This window comes from Cololabis saira, chromosome 3 (assembly GCF_033807715.1).
Source record: "Cololabis saira isolate AMF1-May2022 chromosome 3, fColSai1.1, whole genome shotgun sequence".
In the NCBI taxonomy this organism is placed as follows: Eukaryota; Metazoa; Chordata; class Actinopteri; order Beloniformes; family Belonidae; genus Cololabis; species Cololabis saira.
In genome coordinates, this window is record NC_084589.1 from 46641008 (window position 1) to 46647007 (window position 6000).

Sequence of the window (6000 nt, forward strand, 5' to 3'; positions counted from 1 at the left end):
AGGGTTAAATCCAAAGTGTGTCCTCTTCCTGGAATCTGATCCCGATGATCCTCCCTCTTCTTCCTGCTCTCCAACCTGCAGATCTGCAGCTTCAACACGGATCTCAACATCAGCTTTATAATAAATCATGTGTCAGACGAGTTGAAAATCTAGTACAACTTGATTTTATACATGCGATTAAATAATATTATTAATTATATATTATATTATGTAAATAATGTGAAAAACGTACACAAATATTTTGTAACTTTAGCTTGTATAGTTACAATAACACAGCATGGATCATTTGAATTACATTGTTTTGCATCGTGTGCTTAGTTTGTCCGATGAATTACACGATAATCTGATGTACGCACAGCTCAGATTTAAAATGCTTAAACCCTTTTACAGTTTTCAGCGAACTGTGTATAACATCACAATATATCGCAAAATTTGGATACCGCAATATCGTATTGTATCGTGACTCAAGTATCGTGATGTGTATCTCACATCACACTCATTTCCTCATTCACCTTTAAACCAAATGTTCTTGTTTTCTAAATCAATAAAAACATTTAAAAAGGGAAATAAAAGCAAACCGTATCTGACTGCACTGACTTCTGAAATCTTCAAGGTTTTTTGTTTAATGCTGCAGACATTAAAGTTTATAAAATGGTGACAGATGGTTGGCTGTTCTGTTTCTGACGTGTTGATGGTTGCGTTTCTTCTTTTGTCCTCGTTTCTCTGAAGATTCTTCATATTTTTCAGAGGAACGTTGTAAAAACTCAACATGTAAAAATGTCAAACTTGGACTAACCTCTGAACGGAGTAGATGGAGAGAGTTTAACAACATGCTCCATGTTGTTAAACTCTCTCCATCTACTCCGCTCAGAGGTTAGTGCAGATTAACTTTACAAAGAGAATGTGAATGAAGAATAAACAGATGGGAAAAAGGACGTGTGAGAGAGGCTTTGTAGATGAACGAAATAAACGTTTAAAGAAACTTCAGCAAATACTAACAGCTCTTTATTTGCACCGTGGAGACGACAAGTTACCAACAGCAACAAATAATACAATTTTAAGAAGGAACAGGGATTCAAACAACCTCAATGCAGAACTTTAAAAAAAGTACACAACCAAATCGTTCCCTCTGCGTCAAGTTGACGGAGAAGCATAAATCCGGGTTGAACCTGCAACCCTTGTGGGGAGGGGATTAGGCTCATCAGCCACAGGAGGTGGTGGTTGGACTTCTGCGGGTTCTTCTTCTGTGGGTCAGACAGGAGTGGACAGCTGCCCCCGGAGGACGACAACATGAGCTTCATTTGTCACGAGTCACCAGACTTCTCCTCCGGGTGATTTTTCATGTGACTCAGCAAATCAAATCTGCGGCTAAAACCTTTGTTGCACGTCTTGCACAAATACCGCTTCTCGCCCGTGTGCGTGGTTATGTGCCGTTTAAGATGTGATGATTTAGTAAAGGTTTTCCTGCAGGTGTTGCACAGGTACGGCCTTTCACCGGTGTGGATCCTCGAGTGAACCGCCAGGTGGGAAACTTGCCTGTAACTTTTTCCACATGTTTTGCAGATGTAGGGCTTCTCGCCCGTGTGCGTGGTTATGTGCCGTTTAAGAGCTGATAATGTAGTAAAGGTTTTTCCGCAGGTGTTGCAAAGGTACGGCCTTTCGCCAGTGTGGGTCCTTGAGTGAGTCAGCAGGGTGGAATGTAGCCTGTAACTTTTTCCACGTGTTTTGCAGATATAGGGCTTCTCGCCCATGTGCGTGGTTATGTGGCGTTTAAGATTTGATGATTTAGTAAAGGTTTTTCCGCAGGTGTTGCACAGGTACGGCCTTTCACCAGTGTGGGTCCTCGAGTGAATAATCAGGGTGGAATGTTCTGTGTAACTTTTTCCACATGTTTTGCAGATGTAGGGCTTCTCGCCCGTGTGGATAATTTTATGCTTCTTGAACGTTGATGACTTTCTAAACGATTTTCCGCAGGTGTTGCACAGGTACTGCCTTTTGCCAGTGTGGATCTTCATGTGATCCATTAAAATACTACTTTTACTGAACTCTTTCCTGCAAGTGCTGCAAGAAAATGCCTTCTTCCCCGGGTGGGTCCTGATCAACTTTGATTTACAGTTGCTGTCTGACGGGACACCAGCATCTTCGTGGTCACTGTGTCGTCTCATCGGCTCCGGATCTGCAGTTTTACTGGAGTCTGAGCGTAAACTTTCAGTCCCTTCCTCATCTTTGTTTTGAGCTTTAGGAGAAGTGTGCAACAGCAGCTGGACACAGTTTGGTCCTGGTTCATCATTTTCAACTTTCACAACAGCGACATTGACCAATGGAACATCCACCTCTACGTCCTCGTGCTTAATCTCCTGACCGCTGGAGTCTTCCTCCAGTTCTGTAGTCTGTGGATGCCCTGGTTCCTCCTGGTCCGGGCTGCAGCTCCTCTCCAGGTTATCCAGGTGCTGGTCACTGAAAACCCCGTCCTCCTCCACCTTACAAACATTTTCTTGTGGGAGTTCTGGAATCACAAAAAGACAGGATTTTAACAGGTCAAAAGTGTTTCCCACTGTTGATTGTTTGGTTGTATTTGTGGGGTTTAAAGTTTGTCCTGAACCTTCTGTCTTCCCCTTCAGCTATGTAGTATATTTGAAAACAAGTGCATTACTCTGTGTGACCATTAGGTGGCACTGTGACTGTAGGAAATCTAGCAGAAAATTGGATAGTCTGGATCCAGAGATTTGAACTGTTTCTTGTCGCCAGCGGAATCGACGAAAAGTCTAATTCAGTGAAAAGAGCCACGTTCCTACATGTGGCCGGGGACGAAGCAATTAAAGGTATATAACACTTTTGACTTTGATGAAGACGTAGATGACTATGATACATTGAAAGAACTTTTCCGCCGACATTGTGAGCCAAGGAAAAATGTGACGTATTTGAGGCACCTGTTCTTTATTCAAGTGCAAGGAATATCAGAGACTGTTGATGCATATGTGACTGATTTAAAAAACAAAGTGAAAGACTACGAGTTTGAGCACCTCACCGACTCACTGACACTTATTGATGTAAATGTTCGCACATCCAAGTGGAGAACAAGCTGGATTGAGGAAAACCTACAGTATGACCCTCGCAGAACTGGTCAGTGCCAATAAGGCAGAATGAAACATCTTTATGTAATCTGAATTAGATGACATATATGACACACACTGCAATCAATCTCACTCTAATAAAGTAAGGTAGCTGTCTTCAATTTGATAATGACACCATAGTTAAACTGAAACAATAGTAGGTACAGTAGCCTATGCTGTACCAGGATCATTCTCCATAGGTGTTAATAGAGGGGTTAATCGTACCACAAAACACAGCACATACACCTACTACCTTTCACCAGACAGAGCCAATTCATTTAATATCTCACCTCTGCATTTATAGCCAAGCCACTTGAGGGAGGACACAGGTCCCACACACTGGAGACACTTGTCCAAGGGGGAGACAGTTGCACACACCAGGCTATGTTTCTGACACTGTTGGAATGTTTTTATTGTAACATTTATTGTTACCAGACAGTTTGAGCAGCAAGACATTTCAGAATCATATGTATTTATCTTAAAAGTACTAAAAAAAAAACCCAACTAATTTCCATCAAATGTCTACATTACATTCAACTTACCCTCTCACTGTTGACAACTGTCTCCATTTCAGTTGGACTGCAGAACTGATTCTCCGTGTCCATCTAAGATAGAGAACAAGAGCAGACGTGTTCAAAATTAACACCGTGGTCTGCCTGTGTTCATTTGTTCATTTCCATTAAGTGACAGGATGAAAATAAGTGTGGAAATACAGCTTTAGAAGGTCAAAAATGTCTTGCACAGGCTCCAGACTAGGTTGTCCACTGGTGCAACAACTGAGAAAGTTGGTTGCACCAGCACATGATTTGGTTGCACCTTTTTTATGGAATATTGTATCATTCAGAAAGGAGTGCTTGAAAACAGGGTTTTGTATCTGTAACCATAGTTTTGTAAAGCTGTGCATTTATGTTTGTACCTGTAACTATAGTTTTGCAAACTTTTAAGTACAAGCATTTATCTGTAAGCTTAGTTTCGTAAACTTCTACATGTGTGCAAACTCCGTTTTACAAGTCTGTGCATTCAGACACTTGCAAGCTCACTTTCATACAGCTGAATATTTAATAGCTACTACTATGTACAAGTTTACAAAACTACGGTTACAGATACAAACAAATATGAGTTACAAAAACAAAACCCTGTTTTCAAGTACACCTTTCTTGAATGAGATATATATATATATATATATATTATATAGGTGTCATGACAGTGACACCTTTGTAGCAAACAGTTAATTAGAATGTCAAATTTATACATTAATCACATCAATCATGACATTTAAAATTTGTTTTGTAATAATAGAAATAATAATTTTAATTTATAGAGCACTTTCCATCAAAGGGGGCTTTGCAGGAGGAGTGGTGGAGGGATGTGAAGAGACAGAAGGCTCTGGAGGTGTGGAGCTGTTTATTGGTGGTGCAATGTCATCTTCATTTAGTGAAACCTCAAGAGATGGAGGGGTCAAGTTCATTACAGCATCAAGCTCATGTTTTCTTTTTCTGTGTGTCCTTTGTGCATTTCTCCATTTCTCCCTCAATGTGTCTTGCTTAGAAGGAGGAAGTGATTTGACACTGCGAGGGTCATTTTTTCCTTTTTGTTTCTTCTCTTCATACCTGTTAAAGGAAAATATACAATGACTAAGATTTTTTAACATTTAATTTCAGATTCAATATCATACTGTAGTAAGTAGTTGTAATAGTAATCACAATATTACTATGCTATTACTATGCTGGTTGTGGCCTAGAGACCTTCAACCTCTCCTGTGTCTGTCCTATGTGAACTGGCATAATCTATTTACTTTTTTCTTCTTTCCCTGAGGATATCCTCTCTCGTCACAGGGTCTGCATTCAGTCTTTCCCTGTACTTGCGTGTCCTTTCCTTGCTGGACATATCTGCCTCACTCTGACAAGAAATGCAGGAAAAACATCTTTTAGAACAGTATGGACAACTGTAAAACATGGTTGCATTAAATATAAACTTGTAAAGTATATTATTCATCATATAGATAATATTGTTTTCTCTCAAACATTTTAAATATATAAATATTCGGTAACACTTTACAATAAGGGTTCTTTAATTAATGTTAGTTAGCACATTATTAAGCATTAATATATTAACTAATGTATAATTAATAATAATTAATTAAGAGTAATGCATACATAATGATAACTAATTACATTATTATGCTTAATAATTTATGAACTAGCTTTTAGTAATAAACATTAATTAATTGCTTACTAATACATAATAATCATTTTTAATATATTTTTAAATGTTAATTAATGCTTAATAATGTATTAACTAGCATTAATTAAAGGACCCTTATTGTAAAGTTACCAAATATTCATGTAAAATAAAGTGAATGTCATACGGTGTGACTTGGAAAACCTGTCACACCACATGACACATTGTCACACCGTATGACATCTTGATCAGTTTAGCTAATTTATTAGCAAACTAAAAACTGCTAGCCTATAGCTAGCATGTAATTAGCCACATAGCAGCAGTGATTATTAAGAATTAATGAGTAAAATCTGAGAAAAATATTTTTTTTATGCAAATACTGTCACACCGTAAGACACAAAATATTTACCACTATTGGTTTTGTCAGATTCATAGGTTTTTAACTAAACATAAAAAAAACAGACCTCACCTCATGAATTTGCAAGTCACTCCAGAGATGTTACTGTAACTTCCTGGTTGGGCGTGGTCCTCTTCATCATTAAGATGTCCAAATTATTGCCCGTTCAAAATACACATTTTAGTGTCACACCGTATGACATCCATTTTGTGGACAAAATGTATTTGGTCATAACTTGTTTTGACATTGTGCATAGCCATCAACACTTTATGTGGCTATTGATAACACTTTATTATTTTATATGCACTG

At 38.4% G+C, this 6000-nt stretch overlaps 1 long non-coding RNA gene and 1 pseudogene across 1 annotated transcript; both read right to left on the reverse strand.

The window, feature by feature from the left end:
• Positions 1–3504, reverse strand: part of LOC133440696 (zinc finger protein 845-like) — a 43355-nt pseudogene extending 39851 nt beyond the window's left edge.
• An 843-nt stretch (positions 3505–4347) lies between these two features.
• LOC133440470 (uncharacterized) lies at positions 4348–6000 on the reverse strand. The gene is made up of 3 exons (XR_009782340.1): positions 5764–6000; positions 4909–5012; positions 4348–4723 (listed from the first exon to the last, which is right to left on the reverse strand). It is a non-coding gene; the product is annotated as an uncharacterized LOC133440470 (long non-coding RNA).